Genomic DNA, 20466 nt, shown 5'->3' with positions numbered 1-20466 from the left:
CTTCTGACCCTGGACAGCAGGGAGGCCATACTCCGGAGGCTTCTTGGGAGACAGTCAGGCCCTGTTCCCAGCCCAGGACTATGCTGAGGTTCCCCATCTGGTCTTGAGGGAGGTCCAGGTGCTTTTCTGGACACCAAAGAGCCATTGGACTTCCCCTTCTGGTGCAAGGGACAATGCCTGAGACCCTGCGAGGCACCCTCCCCACCCTTGTCTCCCTGGCCCAGGCATCCCAGAGGGAGGGTCACAACAGCCAGGGCCTCCCAGCTGGCCTGCAGGCAAGGTCAGTGCAGAAATCCCAGGCCCAGGAGCTCTTGTAAAGGATGCAGATGTTCTGGGCAAGGAGGATATGGAGCAGGCTTAGCCACCCAGACCCTCAGACAGGGTGGGGGCACAGGCCTGATATGGGTGGCCAGTACTTGTGGGTCCCCAAGATCCCTATGACAAAGTCAGGGGACAGGACACACCAGCACCGAGAGCATGTAGATCATGATGTGCTCTAGCAAGTTCTGTGTGGACTTGGAACTCCAGGAGGAAGTTTTATTTTCCCCACATTGCTGAAGAAGTCCAGTGGGGCAGCTGACCTGCCCAAAGTCCTGCACTAGCAGTGAGCGGAGCTAGACAGTGACACAGCCATTCTGGCCCCTGTTATGTCACAGAGCTGCCCTTGCCGGGCATAAACATCCCCTGCCTGTGGCCTGACAGCCACCCCAGGCCAGCCCCATCACTACTTGAAAGGGGGAGAGGCAGGTGACGCCTAATGTGGGAGGTTTAATCATGAATGACAAAGCCGCAGCCAGCAACCCCTGAGCACAAGGCAAGCACTGACCAGTCATCCACCAGGACACCCCAGCAGGGCTCCTTGTGCAGGGCCTGCACTCAGCCCACTCCTGCCCATGTGGGGCACTCTAGAGCAGGGAACCTTCCACAGTGTCCAAGAAGCCACCGGACACTGTGTGCAGTGTGCGGCTGCAGAACTGAATCTTCTCCTTGATTGGTCCCAGGAACCCCATGGCTGGGGCGGCCTCATGGGTCAGAGGTCAGGGGAAACCTGGGGGCCCTGAGCAGGCTGGCAGAACACTCGTAGCCCCCTGCCCTATGGAGAATGGCTGCTGCCAGTTGAGCCATAGGGAGGCCATGCTGCCTGCTCCATTCTGCCTGTCCCTCCAGAGCTGGCCCACGAGAGTCCCCTGGAGCAGATGTGGTTCCAAGAGAAAGAGGGGTATCAAGTGGCATAGCCCCTCAGAGCAGGGTGCTTCTCCTGCACAGGGTGGGGGGAGGGAAGAAGGAGACTTCGCAGACACATTTGCAGGTGAGACTGAGGTGTGAAAAGGTTAAGACACCTGCCCAGCATGAAGCCAGCAAGTGGCCAAAGGCCCACCCCTGTCCCCATCTGGAGCCCAACAGGCCAGAGGCAGGAAGCCGAAGGAAGGAGGGGTGGGCCTTGCCCTATGAGGCATGGGGCAGGAGGGCCTGGAAAATGTGAGGACTCAGAAAACCCAAGGGCCTCCTGGGAGAGGCCAGAGGACCAGCTTTCTGGAAGGCTGGTGGGGGTGGAGAGAAGCCTCCTCTGGGTAAATGGAGGTGGTGTGGCTGGGCCACCAGGCACCCGCCTGTGAGGGGACCGACTGCACAGCCCAGGCTGGAGGAGGGCGGGGCAAAGAGGACAGCAGTTTCCTGGAAGCCTAGGATGGTAATGGAGCCCGCATAGGCCCCGGGGAGCAGGCGGCCATCGGAGAGCATTTCCTGAAGCTCCATCCCCTGGTACAGGCAGGGCCAGAGCCACAGGGTCACACACCCTGTCTGGGGGCAGTGCAGGAAGGACCCCCCCAGCCCTGGGTTCTAGTCTCATCCCTCAGAAGGGGCCTGAAGCACCACCCACTTGAAAGGATTGTCCTCCAAATGCCACAAACAGGCATCTTCACACCGAGCCTTATCCTCCCGCTCTGTCAGTCAGTCAGGAGTCTCCTAGCGAGGCTCGGCCAGCATGAGGTTCCCAGGCCCCTAATGCCAGGGGGGTGGGTACCCTGTGTTGGGGAGGGGCTCTGTCACCCTGCAGCTACCAGGGTGGGCTGGGGGAGACCGGCACCCACAGCCATCTTGCTGTATCCGCAACTGGCACCATAGTGTCCTAGCAAGGTGGGGGCTGGGAAGGGGGAAGCAGAGCCTCGGTTTCCCCATCTATACAGGGGGCCATGGCACCTCCTCCCAGTGAATAGGCTGAGCTGGAACATGTGGAGCTATCTGGATACCTCAGGGTCACCTTCTCACCTACCTTTGGGCCTTTTGACACTTGTTTATGGAGCTCAAAGACCTGAATGAATGAACAAGTGAACAGATAAACAAACGAATGAATGAATGTTTGATCAAAATGATCAAACAGTCCATCAACCACGAGACAGCCAGAGCTAGCCAGCATGCAGTGGGGACAGGGGACTGGCTGGAACAACACTACTGTGTATTTGGACTTGGGGGTGGGGCAAGTGCCCTTGGAGGGTCAGGCCACCGTGGGAGAATGGGGACACCTCTGCCGGGATGCCGGCCTCTAGGACTTTGACCCATGCCTGGGAAACCCTGGTTGCCTACGATAACAAGGTGAAGCCCCCAGCAGCCAAGATGCTTCACTGGGAGAGTTCTCAAGGTTTCTCAGGGCCAGCATCTTCCTCCACAAGGAAGGGGGAAGATGCCCCCACAAGGGCCAACTGTGAACAAGGTGGCCCCGCTTGGTGAGTTTGCCCTGACACCCCTTCCCTGGAAGTCCACTAATCTTTAGCTCCGAGCATAGGGTTGAAACTGAGCAGGTTACCTCCTTGGAACTGACTGTAATCGTGTAGGGTCAGTGAAACCATATGCAGTGTTTGGGGCTCTCAACCAGGGCAGGTATCTGTCCTGCCCCGGGAAGCAGGGCATTGCTCTCGGCAACCCCGACACTGCTGCCTGGCCACGCATGGAACCCCCTACCCCTGACTGCCAAGTTTCCAAGGACTGCCAGTCTTCTGCACAGTGGCTTCACCTGCAGTTGCTCAAAAAATTAAACTGAAAACTAGAAATTCCACTCCTAGATAGCCAAGATCTGACAAGTAAGTTCTCGAACTTGCCACCACGTGCTTATGTTGGCAGCCCTGCCTCACCCTGGTACGTCTGCGTCTCACAGCTGCGCCCATGCCATGCAGGGCAGTGCCTCACCAAGTGCCTTCATCACTGCTGGCACATGTGTCTGTGTGCCGTCGGGAGAATGTCCAAGCACAAACGAACACGAAGCTTCTTGTTAAACTTCACAAGAGTGGAAGTGAAATCAGGGACATGTTAGTCCAAGTGTATGGGGATAATGCCATGAAGAAAACAGCAGCATACAGAGGGATTAAACATTTTCTGAGGGGAGAGAAAGCATTGCTGATGAAGAGAGAATGGCCAGTGACAAGCAGAACTGACAAAAACATCACAAAAATCTGTTGAATTGTGGGTCAGAATCATCAGCTGAATGTGAGAAATGTAGCAGACCAAGTAAACGTGGACAGAGAAATGGGAGATTCTTAACTGAGAATCTTGGCATGAGGAAAGTGTGTGCAAAAATTGCCCAGAGGGAGCTCACTGATGGAAAAAAGCAAGGGAGAGTCAGAGTTTGCCAAGACCTTTTGGAGAGGTGAGACGGTGTTCCAGGGGTCCTCAAACTTTTTAAACAGGGGGCCAATTCACTGTCCCTCAGACCTTTGGAGGGCCAGACTATAGTTTAAAAAAAAAACAAACTATGAACAAATTCCTATGCACACAGCACATATCTTATTTTGAAGTAAAAAAACAAAACGGGAACAAATACAGTCACACCTCTGCATGTGGCCCATGGGCCGTAGTTTGAGGACCCCTGATTTAGGCCATGTTATCACTGGTGATGAAACATGGGTGTCCCAATACTACCCAGAAACAAAGCGTCGAAGTACATAATGGAAGTTGGCCAATTCACCACCAAAATGTTCCCTCAGTCCAAATCAAGAATTGAAATTACATTGCTAACCTTTTTTGATATCAGAGGGATTATTCACTATGAATTTGTACCAACTGGAAGAACAGTAACCAAGTTTACTATTTAGAAGTGTTGAAGAGTCTGCACAAAAAAAGACGAAAACAACTTGAACTTTTTGATAACAACTCATGACTCTTGCATCACAACAATGCACCAGCTCACACGGCACCATCTATAACAGAGATTTTAGCCAGTAAACAAATAACTGTGTTGGAAAACCCTCCTTACTCACCTGATCTGGTTCCCAATGATTTTTTCTTTACCTGAAGATGAAATATTGAAAGGAAGACTTTTTTCTTGAGACAGAGCCTCAAAGGAAGACTTTTTTTTGAGACAGAGCCTCAAACTGTCACCCTGGGTAGAGTGCCGTGGCTTCACAGCTTACAGCAACCTCCAACTCCTGGGCTTAAGTGATTCTCCTGCCTCCACCTCCCAAGTAGCTGGAACTACAGGCGCCTGCCACAGCACCGGACTATTTTTTGGTTGCAGCCATCATTGTTGTTTGGCAGGCCCGGGCTGGATTTGAACCTGCCAGCTCAGGTGTATATGGCTGGCGCCTTAGCCACTTGAGCGACAGGCGCCAAGCCTAAAAGGAAGACATTTTCATGACATTCAGGGCATAAAGGATAATATGATTACAGCTCTGATGGCCATTCCAGAAAAAAAATTCCAAAATTGCTTTGCAAGGTGAACTAGGCATTGGCATCAGTGCATAGCTTCCCAAAGGGAGTACTTCAAAGATGACTGTAGTGATATTCAGCGGTGAGGCATGTAGAACTTTTCCTAGGGTGAGTTCATGAACTCGATTGTCAGGCGTCATATGCCCAAACAAATTAAAAAGAAGTTTTTTTAATTTGGAGGTTGCTGTGAGCTGTGATGCCATGGCACTCAAGCAAACGCTCATACACAAGTGTTTGTAGAGGCATTGTTCACAATAACCAAAGGTGGAAACAACCCAGCTGTCTGAAAACTGCTGCATCATAAGCAGAGCATGGGGTGTCCTGTTGTGCTACAAAATGTTACTTGGCCATAACAAAGCCCTGCCATGCACCACGTGCTACAATGTGGTGAATCTCTGGTTTCTGTTTTGAGACAGGGTCTCATTCTTTCACCCAGGCTAGAGTGCTGGATCGAAGCTCACTGCAGCCTCGAACTCCAGGGCTCAAGCCGTCCTCCTGCCTCAGCCTCCCAAGCAGCTGGGACTACAGGTGTGTGCCACCATACTCAGCTCATTTTTCCATTTTTTGTAGGGACATGAAAACATCGAGCTCACGAAGGAAGCCAGACAGAGGTGGCCACACACTGCATGATCCCATTCATTGGAAGTGTGCAGAGGAGGCCCATCCATGGAAACAGAAGGTGGACCGGTGGGTGCCAGGCCTGAGGAGGGGGCTGAGGGAGGAGGAACTGGATCTTCTTTGGGTAGATGAGGATTTTTTGGAACTAGACAGAGGTGATGGTTGCACAGCACTGCTGAGATACTAGACACCACAAATGGCTTGTTTATGTCACATGAATTTCACCTAAATTTAAAAAAGATAAGCCTAGCTCAGAGTCTGCCCCCACTTCCTGGACCCTGGCTGTGGGGCCCTCAGGTTGCAAGGTCCAAACAGGGCTTTCTCAGGGACCCACACATCCAGGGGACCGTAGCTAATGTGGTTCCCCAGCTGCGTGGGATGGGGTGGAATGGGGGATACTGCTGCCCTCCTGGCTAAGGACATCTACTGGCAAAGATTTGCTGGGGGGAATGCAAGGGCCATCAGTGCTCACACCCCCAGCCCTGGGACACATCCCCATGGGGGACAGAACGACACCCCTCCCCCAGGAAGTCCACATTCCAACCCAGAACCTGTGACTGTGTCACCCCCGTGGCTAAGGAGCTGTGCAGATGGGGTGGGATGGGAGGTTGCCCTGGGCTGTGCAACTCCAGGGGTCCTTGCTGAAGGAGATCATACGTTCAGAGTCAGAGAGAGGAGGGATGGTGCCACAGCTGGACTGGAGGTTGGAGAGGAGGGTGACGTCTGGAAGCTGGAAAAAGGGAGATGGATCCCCTGGACCCCCAGAAGGAGCCAGACCCACTGACACTATAGCTTTGGACTTCTGACTCCCAGATTTGTATGAAAATAAATGTGTGTATTTTAAGCCCCTGAGCTTGTGACCGACCATTTGTTACAGCAGCCGCAGGAGACTCACACCCACACACAGCTCTCCAGAGACTGCCCTGGGGGACCAGGGTGGAAGTAGCATCAAAGGCCAGGGCAAGGACGAGGATGAGGAGGAACAGAGCTCCACCCTCCCAGGCACGCCCACCCCAGGCTCTGGGTCCCTGGGCCGCCCTACTCTTCCACACCAGCCCCTTCCCAGAGCTGCTGTGCCCCCAAGGACCTGGACAGAGTGAAGGGACAGACGTGGGAGGGCTCAGTCCAGTTCTCAAGGGAGTTGGGGCAAGGAACAGATGCCCCAAGCCCAGCATGCAGGGGCTGTGCCTGTGGACCACCCCCCTCTTTGCTGTGCCCCTGGCTAGGTGTAGGGGCCGGATCCACCCACAGGCAGGGCTGGGTCAGCAGGGAGTACAGGGACACCGCAGACACTGATTCCTGGGCCGGGCCCACAACCCCTTCCCACCAAGGCCCTGCAGAGGCCTCCAAAGTTCTGCTCAGCACTGGTCATCAGACACCACCAAGCATCTGAATTCTAACCATTGGGTGGCTCTCCCTGACTGGACAATGGGCCACAAACACTGAGGCACATCAGGGACCTGAAGATGCTCCTAAAAGTGATGTCACTGTGGATATCTGTGTTCTACAGACAGGATGTCCAGCCTGCGGGACTTCTCAAAGCCTTTATGAGGTCAGCATGCACTGTGAGCCCTGAGCAGGGGACACACCTATACTGCCAACAGACCCTCTGCCCACCCCTCAGCGCCCCCACAGGCACACACAGAGGCATGCTGCATCTTGGGGACTCGAAGGAAACTGTGCACACCCTTGCAGCTGCAGCAGTGGGGAGATGCCAGAACGAGGCTGCCTTATCCACCACCATGCCAGGGAGTCTGTCTCGGCCGGATCTCAGTACATACACACCGCATGTACACACAGCCAGCCGAGCATGCGCGTGCTGCCTTAATGGCAGTGGGGAGACCTTGCTGACAGCTCGTAAAAAAGTTATATTTCGTTGCTATGACGTCAGCCAAGAGCAATTTGTTTATAGTGAATAGACATCTCATCCTGAATAGTTACAGCTTTGCTGTCATGGGGACCTGGGGGCACTTTGAGAGACCCACACGGTGCCACTTGGAGCCTCTAGTTCAGGTTACTCAGAGGCCATGGGTGCACCTGGAGGTCCAGGCTGACCTCTGAGCCTTTGGGGTCACCCTAGTACCCTGAAGACTCCTTCCCCCACACCAGGCCTCAGCTCAGGTGTGTTTTGGGTGGGGTGATAAGAGCTTTTCCACGTCCGACAGCTTCTCCATGGAAGACTCACGTTAACTCATCTGGAAGAAAATGAGGTGTCAGTCCAAACTACTGGGCAGTGGGCAGGCTGGGGCTCCTCTGAGCTATCCCCCACTCAGCCCATTTCCCAGCCCATTTCCTAAAGATCTGGGAGATTTTGGCCCCCAAGATGCTGCAGGGCAGAGGGGTGTGCAGGAGTGGCTGGGAAAACGAGACCTGATCTGCAGCTGGTGCCTCTGGTCCCTCCAGGAACCTCTGCCCTGGACAATCCCTCATGCCTGGGGCCGCCAGCTCCTCTGCCAAGCCCCAGCTGCCCAGTGCCTGCCAGGCTGTACAGCCAGAGATCACTGTCTCAGACATAGATCGAACAGAAGTCCTTCCCCGCCACACACACACAAGATCCCAACTTCGTCCAATGGGATGAGACCCTGCAAGGATCTGAGGCTGTGGGCAGATCACCAGGACCCCCGTGGGATGTATTCCAGGCCACTCTGGAGAGACACCCCCCAGGTGGCACTGGCTGGGCCCGCAGAGAGGCAGGAGCCACTACCTGCCCATTCTCAGGCCCAGCAAGTAAAACTGCATGCAGAGCAGGCAGGCAGCCGAGGTAGGGCAGCCTTTTGTAGCTCTCCATCTCCCCAAACCTGGCAGGTCAGCTGTGGGTGCGCTGGGAGGAAGTGAACAATTCTCCACACTCACGTGCATTGTCCAGATGCTCTAAAGACCCATATTTGCCAACAGAGCTGACTCAACCTCTAGCCTCCTCAGCTGCCCACCTCCACCTCCACCCCAGGCCACTCCTATGGGCATGGGCGGGGGTGCCCAGGCCACACCAGGTATAGGGCATAGAAGAACCAGCTGCCCTGCACGCTCCATCCTTGCACTCATTCACTCACCTCTTGCTATGACTTCCACCTTCCTCTTCAGTCTGAGCCAAGCCGAGCTTCTAAGCCACTGCCTAGACAGGAGAACTGGCTCTGGAGGCCACAGGATGCGGAGAACTTCAACTTGTTTACCCCCAAAATGTTGCTCCTGGATACTCCTGTGGGACAGCATTTCTGTCCAGGTGAGCATGTGTGACCACACCTGTGTGTGAATTCCAGCAAAGAGGGTCCCTGGGTCAGATGCCTGTGGGACATGCCCTGATGAAACACCCTGGACCCTCTGAGCACCTGTGGGCCTCGCCCCTCTCCCTGGGCTCCGCTGAAGGGGGTGGCTGGAGGAGAGCCCAGAGGAGCTCCTCTCCCCAGGGTGATTGCAGGGGTCCTGGGGCTGCCCTGTCCAGGCTGCCCTGATGGGCGCCCACTTGGTTCCTTCTCCCACTCATCAGTAACACAGATTGTAACTCAGCTCCCAGCAGAGGCATCATGACCACACTAGGCTGAATTCTCAGTCTCACTTTGCCCTTGACCTTGCCTCTCTTCTCATCCGAGGGACCCTGTGTCTAAGACCCTCCAACCCCCTGAACCGCCCTGGTCACAGTACCTGCTTGCTATCTGATGGGGTTAGAGGGCTCTTTCTGGGGTCTCCTCCCCCCATAAGAGAGGTTTTAATCTCCCGTGGGAGCCAAGGCGTGATGATCCGACAGGATCTCAGCCACAATTAGCTGTTCCCTCATCCCTGCCCATAAATATTCATTCTGGTATCGTTATAAGGTGCATTTTACAAAAACGCCAAACTTATTTGGATATGGAGCTGAGCTGCTGAATGAGGTGGGCTGCCAGGTTGAATCCTACTCGGACGAGACATCCAAAGGACTTTTTCTCATGGGCCCAGGCAGGGACTGGGATGGGGAGGCTGGTTCCCTGCATGTAACATGCATAAATTCTGCAGCCTTCTCAGAATCTCCTGGGAGCAATGTCCTCCTCGAGGGTTCAGGCCACTGTGACCTGAGCTGAGTGTCACCATGTCTAGCCTGCCTTCCTATCACTGTAGCTGGACACTTTAGTTAAATGCCTGTGGTGATAGGGAGCTCACTACCCCAGCACAGCCACAGGAGGGGCCACGGATTCCCTGGCTCAGAACATCGTAATGGCCACGAAGCTCCTTGGCAGGTTAAACTTGAGCCACACATATGGGAAGGGACTGCTCTTCCAGCCACCAGACATGGCTCAAGCCCGCAGCTCTGGGAGAGCTATCTTCCGACCTCCATCTAGGTCCCCTCACCCTGGCGCCTTTCTCATTCAGGCTCCATGCTCGAGCCCAGGGAGCCTGCGGGCTCTATCAGGATGCAGCCCCTGCCTGCCATGATGTGGCCCCTCCCTCATCCCAGTGATGGCCAGCTGTCACCTCTCAGCCGCCTCTGCTCCCAGTGGGCGCCTCCTGTCTCTGCCAGGCCAGTGCCAGCAGGCCTGGGACTTGGTAATCAGGGGGTGTCTGGAGGTGAGGAAGCCACAGCCCTCATTCATGCTCTGATCCCCACATTCTATAGCTAGAGGATGCACCCCATGGGATGGACCTCGTAAGGGGAGCTGTCACAACTGCAACGGCCAGGGCTCCCCACCATGGGGCTGCATGTGGCTTCCCTTTGCATGCCCATTATCTCCCTCCCTCCATGCACCCCCACTTACCTCAGCCCTGGCTAAACTGCTGAGTATCTGAAGAAATAAAGACCCCCAGGCCTGGGGGCTGGCCCCACGCTGGGGTCCCTGGTAGATGCTTTGACACCGAAGGCTGTAATGCTTATAAACTCCAGGCAGGTCGAACCCAGGTTCTCACAGATTGGTACTGCTTAAGTTATAAATAACTGGATCTGAGTCCTCTAGGACCTGAACAGAGGCAGCAGCCTGTGACAGGGACGGCTGTATATCCGGGGCCTGGGGCAGCTGAGGGACACGTTGGAAACACTCTTCCCAGGGGCACTGGCTGAGAACACCAGATCAGAGCAGAGGCTGGGCCTGGGAGGGGCTCACAGGCCTTCTCCGGGCCTTAAGGGGGGCACAGCCTGGGTGGTCCCACAGGGGAGGCCCTCAGGGACCTTCCGGCTACTTCAGCCCAGGGTCTCAGTGGCATTTCTCAGAACAAGGGGGCTCAGAACTTTCCACTTTCCTTTGGAAGCAAGACTTTGGGAAGCAGAATCCCCAAGTCACTGCCGCCATGTGCACACCCCTGACACCACTCCCCTGAGCAGCAGGCGTGCCGGGCACCACTCCCATCAGGGTGCTGGGACCTTGCAGTAATCAGAAGACTGTCATGTCGGGCAGCCTGGTCTCATCAGGTGAGCTTTAGAAGGCACAGTATCCTAGAGGACAACAATAACCAGGTGGCAAACTGCCTATGAGGGCTCCAGGCAGCCCCTCGCCCACAGCCAAGAAGAAGGGCTCAAAAATATATATATATACTGAAACTCAGACCCTGCAATGGCAGTATGCAGTCTGGTCCAGGTGGCAGCTGCTGGGACTGGTTCACACTCCACCCCCATCTCCATGCAGCTCCTCTAGCTTTGCTGACGAGGAATCCAACCTTGGACTGTCCCTGGGTGTAGGGGCCCCAGGCTGCCCGTCCAGGGCTTGTGTGTGATTGAAAGCTCAACTCTGAGGCCCCAGCAGAGCCTATGGGGCTCTCCCTTCCCACCCTAGGTGAGATCCCTGGACACCGTGTAGTCCCTGGGTCTCCTTGGAGCTCAGAAATCCCAGGGACGTTTGGCCCTGGTCCTCATGGAGACAAGGGATGAGGCTTCTCACCAGTCAGACAGCAAAGCTAGGCATGTAGCCCCTTCCCCCAGGACCCCTCCACCTCCCTCCTTCTGGCACCTAATAGCCTTGTGAAGCCCTTCTTGAGCCCTTGGACCCTAGTGACTCTGCTCATACCCCGGGGCCCCTCTGCCCCACAGGGCACCCCAGCTTGGCTATGGATTGCCAGCCCACTGACTCATACTTGGGCAATTGCCCAAACAGGGTGACGTTCCCAGAGCCAGGGGTCAGTGGTCAGCTCAAAGGACCATTGGTATTATAAGCACAGGAGTCTGTAGCCCCCAGGGCCTGCCTGTGGGGGGCTCCCAATAGGGTGGCTGCCCCAAAGGTGGCCTCTTCTGGGCCCCAGGGTGACCTTCACCAAGGCCGCTAGGCTGGTGTCCGCTCTGCCAAGGCATTTTGCATTCACAGTTATGAGCTATTTTATTGCCCAGTCAGTAAAAACCTGATTACATCATTGCAGAGGCAGCTGGATGCCAAAAAGCAACTATTTCCTGCTGTTCACCATGACCCTTGCTTCCATGCAGGCCTCCGGCTGGCTCCTCCTCAGTGCTCTTATTAACTAGTACAACCTGAAGATCACACAGGGGCTGCCCCAGGCCTGAGGGCTTCTTTGTCTGTCCCATGGGCAGGGAACACAAGGCTGGCAGAGGCCCAGTGGCTAGGACCAGAGGCCAGGGGCTGGGGACAGCTCTGGGACCAGGAAGCTGCCTTCAGTCCATGCCTCTGACCCCATGGCCCTTCTGAACCAAAGATGGAGGTGCCTGCTGGAGCCTGGGTCCCTCCACAGAAATCAGGGGCCCCGGAAGCAGCACCAGCCCCTTGAAACAGGAATTTTTACCGAGATGGGTGCATGTTCATTTAGTCAATAGATATTTCCTGGGGCCCCAGTAAGGGCTACACACTCTGCTTAATGCTAGTACAAACCGTGAGCAGAGTGCAAGGCCCAGAAGTGGCCTGGACATGTCATTCCACCTCCCAGAAGCTCCAGCCCTCCTCTGGGAATTGGGTGATCACAGCACCCAGCCTTGGTAAAGGGGCCTCACACAGGTCCTGGTGGAGAGTGGGAGCTGAGTGCCAGCTCAGACCCACCCACTGCCCTCCAATTACAGTTGAGACCCCACAATTACATGGTAACAGGTAAGAGGTATGGTGAGGAGTTGTCAAGAGATCAAGGAGGGGCAGGGAGGGCTTCCTGGAGGAGGTGGCATCCATCCCCACTTTAGGGTGATCTTTTTCCCTGGAAGGCAGGGTGCTCTCAGGCCCTCTTTCTAGTCCCTCAGTGAAGCCAGGATGACAGTTCCAGCCTAAAGCCACTGCCCCTTAGAGCCAGCCCAGGGCTCACCAGCCAGGGGAACACTTGTCCCCTTCAGGCCTTGGGCTTCTCGGCGCCTGGCCAGGACGCTTCAGGAGGTTGACATCAGTGCAGACTCATGCTCCACGCTAAGTACCTGTTGGGCAGACCCAAGAATAGCCTTTTTCAAGAAGCTGAGCTGAGTCGGATGTTGGGGTTAGGGGGGCCATAATCCCTGGGGCCGGCTGGAGTCCCTCCATGTCAGGCCTGGGAGTGGTGACTTGGTGACCCAGAGCTGAAGGCCTCTCATTGTGCCTGGCCCACCTGCACCCCAAGGGACTGAGGCAATGGCCCCCTCCCTAGGCCTCAACTCTCTACCTAGAAAAGGAGGGGTCCCCACCCACCTGTCTGCAGCCTAGAAGGGAGGGGTGTGGTCCAGCAGTGCAGGTCCCAGTATCAAGGGGGCTGGTGTTTCAAAAGACATATGACTAAGACTCAAGCCCCCATCCCATGCAGGGCTGGGGCCAAGGGGGGATTCACACACATGCTAGCCCCTACACAGGCAGCAGCACGGCCCCCCAGTAATGCCCAGCTCTGAGATAGTTCTTTCCAGAAGGGTGAAGAACAGGCCTCCTCCCATCTGCCTGCCCCACATGCTGCCTGCCTCTGGCCCTGGGAGGGTCAGGGCATCTGGCCTGCTCCCCAGGCCCAAGCCCTCCCAGTTGAGCTCACCCTATTTGGGGTATGGAAGGGTAACAGTTCCCATCAAGCCCAAACCCTGCCAGCCCTTCAAGACATCAGCCTATCCTGCGCGTCCCCTGCAGTCATCGCCTCAGCTGACAGGACAAGCACAGCCACACTGTCCCCCAGTGCCATGACCTGGTTGGGCAAGTGATTTTCAGCAGTGAGGCACGTAGAACTTTTTCTAGGGTGAGTTCATGAACTCACTTGTCAGACGTCACATGCCCAAACAAATTAAAAAGAAGTACTCAAGCAAACACTCGTGCACAAGTGTTTGTAGTAGCATTGTTCACAATAACCAAAGGTGGAAACAGCTCAGCTGTCTGAAAACTGCTGCATCAGAAGCAGAGCACAGGGTGTCCTAAATGTTACTTGGCCATAACAAAGCCCTGCCATGCACCACGTGCTACAATGTGGTGAATCTTTGGTTCTGTTTTGAGACAGAGTCTCACTATTTCACCCAGGCTAGAGTGCTGGATCAAAGCTCACTGCAGCCTCGAACTCCAGAACTCAAGCCATCCTCCTGCCTCAGCCTCCCAAGCAGCTGGGACTACAGGTGTGCAACACCTTACTCAGCTCATTTTTCTATTTTTTGTAGGGATGGCCTTTCCATGACTGCCCCCCGCCCCTCCCCAGGAAGGGAGCTGCTCAGGACCCAGACCCTGGTGTAGGCGTTGGGAGCCAAGGCTGAGTGATGGCCCCGGAGCAGCCTCAGTGGCTCAGTGGCCCAGCCTGGCTAACGGTAACCCTCAGAGCCAGAGGTCTCACTTGCTGGGGGGAGGGTGCATGCATTCCACCTTAGCAGCCCCTGTGCTACCCTGGCTGGGAGGAAGGGGCTTCCACAGGGCAAAGGGCAGGAGAGGCCAGTTCCCAGGAGCGGAGCCGAGGGTCCATACAGCCCTGCCTCACTGTTGGTGAGGGAGATGGGGCTGGCCTTCCCCAGGGGGCACAACAAGCTCTGTGACGGAGACCTAGGAGTGCCAGAGCCAGGAAGCACCTGGACCTCTGGGGCCCACCAAGCCCTGCCCAGGGTCCGCACACAGGTGGGTGCTGAGGAAAGTGATTTCAACCCCGGCTGTCCTTCACTGAGTCCTCCCTGTGTGTCCACCTTTGTACTCAGAGCCGCACAGCGTCTTCACGACAAACCACGAGCTGGTTCTGTTCTTATGTCCATTTTAGAGAGGAGGAAAGGATGGCACAGAAGGCTTGGGGCTGCAGCAGCACCACTCCTGATGAGGGCAGAGCCCCCACACAGCCCCCAGGCCCTGAAGGAGCTGGGCACTGCCCCTGCCCGACCCCCCAACCCTGCTTCCTGAGCACCAGACACAGAGCCTGGTATTGACCAGCTTGGACAAGGCATTGATTGGCTGAAAGGTGAAACCTGAAATAGTCCCAGCTCCTGGTAAGCAGGATTCTTAATTGTTTAGGTAGCTAATAGGGGGGAGGAGGGACTTTGATTCCTCAAGGGCAGGCTCAGGTGGCTGGACAGTGGTGGGACACCTAGGGGGAGGCACAGGAGGCTAGGGTAGTCCCATGGGGCTTTCTTCCCACAGTCCACCCTTCTGGCCAGGCCACAGGCATGGTCCCGGGGCCCAGGCAGCTAAAGGAAGTGGCAGCAGCTCCGAGCCCCAGTGTGCCATTCTGGCACCTGCACCAGCATGTCATCCCAGCCCATAGCCCAGCCCTGAGCCCTAGTGTTTCATCCCGGCACTGAGCCTCAGCATGTCATCCCAGCCCCAAGCCCAGCCCTGAGCCCCAGTGTGTCATCCGGCACTGAGCCCCAGCATACCATTCCAGCCACACAGCTGCCTCACTGTGGCTCCAAGAGAGTCGCCTAAACCTTGCCCACCTCAGTTTCCTCATCCGGAAAATGAAGTAATGGCCACAGGAGACTGGGCTGCCTGGTTGAGTGAACCCCTGCAGGTGGCTGAGGAGCTCCTGGCCGGGACTGTTTGTCCTAAAAAGGGCAGCATCAACTCAAAAGTAGCTCCCAACAAGTGTCACCCAAGCAGCTGTCAGTGTTCCTCCAGGTATGTGGAGAGAAAAGACACACTTCCCATCAGGTTCTGTAACCCAGAGCTTCAAGAGTGCTTCTAAAGCACCCATGTACTCCCAGAACCCTAGCAGGCGAGCCTGCCCCTCGGAAGGACCTCCCCCTGGGGTGTGACAGATGGTGTGTCTGCCCGAGGGAAGGTGGGCCCAGGCTCTGGCCAGGAGCCATCCTCCCTCCTGGGCCCCAGCCAGGCCACAGAGACCATACGAGCAGGGACCAGGGTGGTCCATGGCCAGACATCATGTGTGCTGTAGGCATGCGGCCAGCAGGAAAGCTTCAGTTTTATTCCAAGGGGGTGAGAAGTTCCTAGAGGCTTTGAGAGGGAGAATGATGACAGTGATGGGAGGGCTCAGGTGCCTGAACGGGGGCGGGAAGCTGGTGATCTTGGGCCGCAAGCTTGGCCTGTGCACCTTACAACCACCCCTCAAAGCGAGGGCCTGGGGCAGGAACTTCACAGTCCCCAGGTGGCCCTACAGATTGAAAACAGAAAAGGGCCTCTTCTCACCCCTGGGTACAGATAAGCCCAGGCCCCAGAGCCCCCCAGCATGCTGGGAATGCAGGGAGCAGCTCAGTCCACACTTCTCATTAGGGCCCACCCAAAATTTCTCTAAGAAATTTTTAATTTTGATATCACAAAGGGCATTTCCTGGAGCCCAATGTCATCGCAGGGATGGCTGCAGTGTTTCTGCCAGCTGCAGTCTCCTATGCAGCCTGGTCACTGTGGCCAATGGGGCTGCAGAGAGGGAGCGTCATCGAGAGCTGGTCAGGGAGGGCAGCGTGCGAAGCCACTCCTTGGCTCCAAATCCACTCAGGAGTCACCTCCCAGAGCTGGCCTCAGGCTCCCCCTCTTCGAGTTCAAACTTATCTTGGTCTTCAACTTGAGTAGAGCTGTGGGAACTGGTGGTAAGCAGATGAGCCTTGGAGTCCTGGCCTGGGACCCCCTGCCCTGGCAGGCAGCCTGCACTTGTGTCCTCAGCTGTAATATGAGGGCCTCCCTCACCGGGTATGCGACTGTCCTGGGGCCACCAGGACAAAGGACCACAGACTGGGGGTGTTAAACAACAGAAAGTAATTGTCTCATAGTTCTGGGGGCCAAAATTCCCAGACCAAGGTGAGCAGGGCTGGTTCCTTCTAGACCCCACAGCAGGATCTGCCCAGCCTCCCGGCTCTGGCTGGCTGCCAACTATCCCAGCATTCCTTGGCTTGTAGAAGTATCACTCCGATCTCTGCCGTCATCCTCACGTCATCATCACATGATGATCTTCCTATGTCCTGTGGAGAGGTCTGCATCCAGATTTTCCCTTCTTGTGGGGACACCAGTCACATGGGCTCAGGGCCCACCCACTCCCACGTGACCTCGTCCTAACTATAACCACAGTGACCCCATTTCCAGATGAAGTCACATTCTAAGGTCCTTGGAGTTAAAATCAAAATCTAAGTTCTGGGGGCACATAATTCCACTTGTAACACTAGCACCACGCATACTGCCTACTCATAGGAAAGTTCACTACCACCAAACCCAGCACACGACGTCGACAGCAGCCTCATCCTTAATTGCCAAAACCTAAACACATCCAATGTGTCCTTCTGTAGGTCATGGATAAACAAACCAGGACACCTGGACAGTGGGACGCTGTCTAGCAAAAGGAAGAAATGAGATTCAGGCTACAAAGAGACACAGAGCAAACGTTAAAGCACATTGCTAAGTGGGAGAAGCCGGTCTAAAAAGCTGCATGACATGTGACTTCAGGACAGCAGGTCCTCAAATAAAGTCACTTCAGCCAACACTGCTCATTCATTCAACATCATTTCCTTACACTGATGAGAAAGAAACCTGATCCCCGCCCAGGGGAGCACGCACTCCTCAAGACTGCCTGGATTTCTCCAGGGACCTGAGTTTTCTCCCTCCTCCCAAGACTGTGCACGTCACATGGTTCCAGTGTGAGTGGCATGGGTCTGTGTGAGTGCCCTGCCATGGACCTGAGCGTCCCCTGATAGGGGACAGCACCCTGGAACAGGCTCTGACCTCCCTCATCTTGAACTGGAATAAAATGGTAAATAATTATCTTATTTGTTTTTACTAATTTTTCTTAAATGTACACATAACTAACATTTATTTCAGTGTTTAATTTTAGAAGTGTCTTTGTTAAAAGTTTGGTGGTGTTTTGTGACCAAAGTAGGTCGTAGGGACTTTGTTTCTGTCAAGCCACAGATTGGCCTTGTTACATATCACTTCACTCAAACCTGCAACTACTGAGACCCATTCAATGGGACACTCTGTAAAAGACAAAGCCACAGAAAAAGGATCAGGGGTTGCCAGGTCAGGTTGAAGGAGGGGTAAGCAGGTGGAACGTGGGCGTTACAACAGGAAACTGCCTGTCCTGTCCTGTCATGGTGGCCACTTGCAACAGTGGCCACAGGAGACGAACATGCAAGCCAGTCCTGGGCTCCTATGCCAATCAAACAAGCACCAGCCATCCCCACCAACCAGCCACCCACACGGACTGTCCACTCCCCAGACAATAGTGAAAATACACTATGCCCCAGGTAACTGTCCTGTCAGAATGACAAATTGGGCTTCTACAGAGGTTGTCTCCTTCCCACTACAGATCAGTGCTGGGTGAGGGGTCCCTGACAGAGGGACCTTCTGGGTCAGAGGCCTCACAGGGGCTGAGATGGGGCAGCAACTCATGAGTGGCACCCAGGTGTAGGGTTGTGGACACACTTCTTCTCCATCACTTTCCTCTTCATTTCCACTGGAGCAGGGACCACCTAGTCCTCCCTGCCTTGCTCAGTGAGTCCCTGAGTGGCTGTGTCCAGCCCACTGGTCAGGTAAGGCAGGGCAGCCCCTCTGGCACAGGCAGCCCCAGGGCAGGTCCAGCTGAACTCTAGCTGAGTTCCAGCCCTGCCACTTAGCTGGACCTGCCATGGGGTCAGGGGCTGCCTGGTCACCACCGAGGACGCACAACCTCTCTTCCTTCCTAAGGTTCTTTCTCCATAGACATGGCCAACAAGAAGGTGAGGGGCGATCCCAGCCCAGGCGGGATGGCCCCTCATTCCTGCAGTGCGTCTCAGGTGAGCAATCTTCACCATGACATTAAGCAAAGAGCATCTCGTTACTAGAGATTTCCCTCTCACATCCCAGCACAATTCTCATTGGAAGTTGCCAGACAGAAACTTCATTTTTACTCAACATTTCCTGCCCAGTTCAGTGTGTAATTGGCTCATGCTTCCCCTTGGCGATTTAACCAGGAGCACTGCCACAACTTGTAAAAAAATAAATCTAAATAAAGCCTGGGGAGCAGAAAGGCAGCAGTCAGCCCTCTGCTTCTTTAAGGACCGCCTTCTCAGCAGGGTACAGTGGCTCACACCAGTAATCCCAGCACTCTGGGAGGCTGCGGGTAGATCGCCTGAGCTCAGGAGTTTGAGACCAGCCTTAGCAAGAGTGAGACCCTGTCTCTACTAAAAATAGAAAACCTAGCCGGGCGTAGGGGCTCACACCTGGTAATCCTAACACTCTGGGAGGCCGAAACGGGTGGATTGCCTGAGCTAACAGGTTCAAGACCAGAGCAAGACCTCATCTCTAAAAAATAACCAGGCATTGTGGCAGGCGCCTGTAGTCCCACGTACTCGGGAAGCTGAGACAAGAGGATCACTTGAACCCAGAAGTCTGAGGTTGATGTGAGCTATAACACCATGGCACTCTACCGAGGGCGACACAATGAGACTCTGTCTCAAAAAAAGGAAGAGAAAAGCAAAACTAGCCAGGTGTTGTGGCAGGAGCCTGTAGTCATGGCTACTCAGGAAGCTGAGATAAGAGGATTAATTGAACCCAAGAGTTTGAGGTTGCTGTGAACTATGACACCATGGCACTCTACCCAGGGCAACAGCTTGAGACTGTTTCTCAAAAAAAAAAAAAAAAAAAAGTTAAAAGTTACTATCTGCTCACTAAAACCAGTGAGTGAAGCAGGTAAACCTGTCTCCCACCCCACCTCAGGGTCCTGCTAGACGTCAAGCAATCCTCTTGCCTCAGTTTTTCTATTTTTAGTAGAGACAGTGTCCCGATTTTTTTTTTTTTTGTAGTTTTTGGCTGAGGCCGGGTCTGAACCTGCCACCTCCAGTACATGGGGCCGGCACCCTACTCCACAGGTGCCGCCCGACAGTGTCTTGATTTTTGCTCAGGCTGTTCTTAAACCAGTGAGCTCAGACAATCCACCCACCCCAGCCTCCCAGAGTACTAGGATTACAGGCATGAGCCACTGCACCCAACCTAACTATTTTTTTTTAATTTCTGAAATATCCTTTAATAACACTTCGTCTAAAATATAAATTTACTGGAAATCCAGGAGTCTCAGTGTTGGTTTTACTTTCTGTTGAGAATCTTCGTGCCACTGTAGAAGACTGAGGCACATCCACAAGAGCTCAGAACAAACTTATTTACCTCAGTCCCTCAAAGAACACAGGTGTTTTCTTGCATCAGTTCTAAAAAAGTTTTGAAGAGAGGCCAGGAAGTTCTGCTCAGTGGGTTCGGCAAATCTCTCTCAAGTGCGTCTGTGACACGGGAGATGGTGGGTGGGTGAGGGGAGAGAAAGGAAGGCAGAGGCACCCAGTGCTACGGAGAAGTGGAGCCCTGGCCCGCAGGACCACCACACCCCAGGGCCACCAACAGCGGCCCTCATCACGTCACTGGCCTGAGAGCACACAGAGGTCAGAAGAGACCCTGAGGTCCTCATACACAATCAGCGTGAGGCCAAACAACTGTGTGCTCATTATAGCGGAGGCCAGAATTCTGAAAAATAGCTAGAAATGGCCATGAGCCCAGCGCAGAGCCTGCCCTGAGAAGCAGCTCCATGAACTTCCCTGACCACACAGACTCTGCTTCAGTGCACCTCCAACACCAGGGCTGCCGAGGACACAGTTGCAGGCTGGCGCTGACCCCGTGCCCTGAGCACCCGTCCTGGGATAGCCCATGCAAGCCTGCTTCTCAGATGAGGACACTGTCTCCAGAGAGGTGGTGTCGCCCATGATGGCAGAACTGGGGCCTCCAAGGGTGCCGGGCGTTTCTACATTTGCACACCCAGCAAGGCTCGGAGGAGAGCCCTGGGAAGATGTGACCTGGAGGGCCTGCATACTACACCTGCCCATCTCCATCCCCACCCCCAGCCTTCTAAGAGTTTGAGGAGCAAGAAGGGGCAAAACGGCTCCGGGAGGGTCTG

Source organism: Nycticebus coucang, chromosome 21 (genome assembly GCF_027406575.1).
Source record: "Nycticebus coucang isolate mNycCou1 chromosome 21, mNycCou1.pri, whole genome shotgun sequence".
Taxonomy (NCBI): Eukaryota; Metazoa; Chordata; class Mammalia; order Primates; family Lorisidae; genus Nycticebus; species Nycticebus coucang.
Note: the sequence above shows the minus strand (reverse complement) of the source record.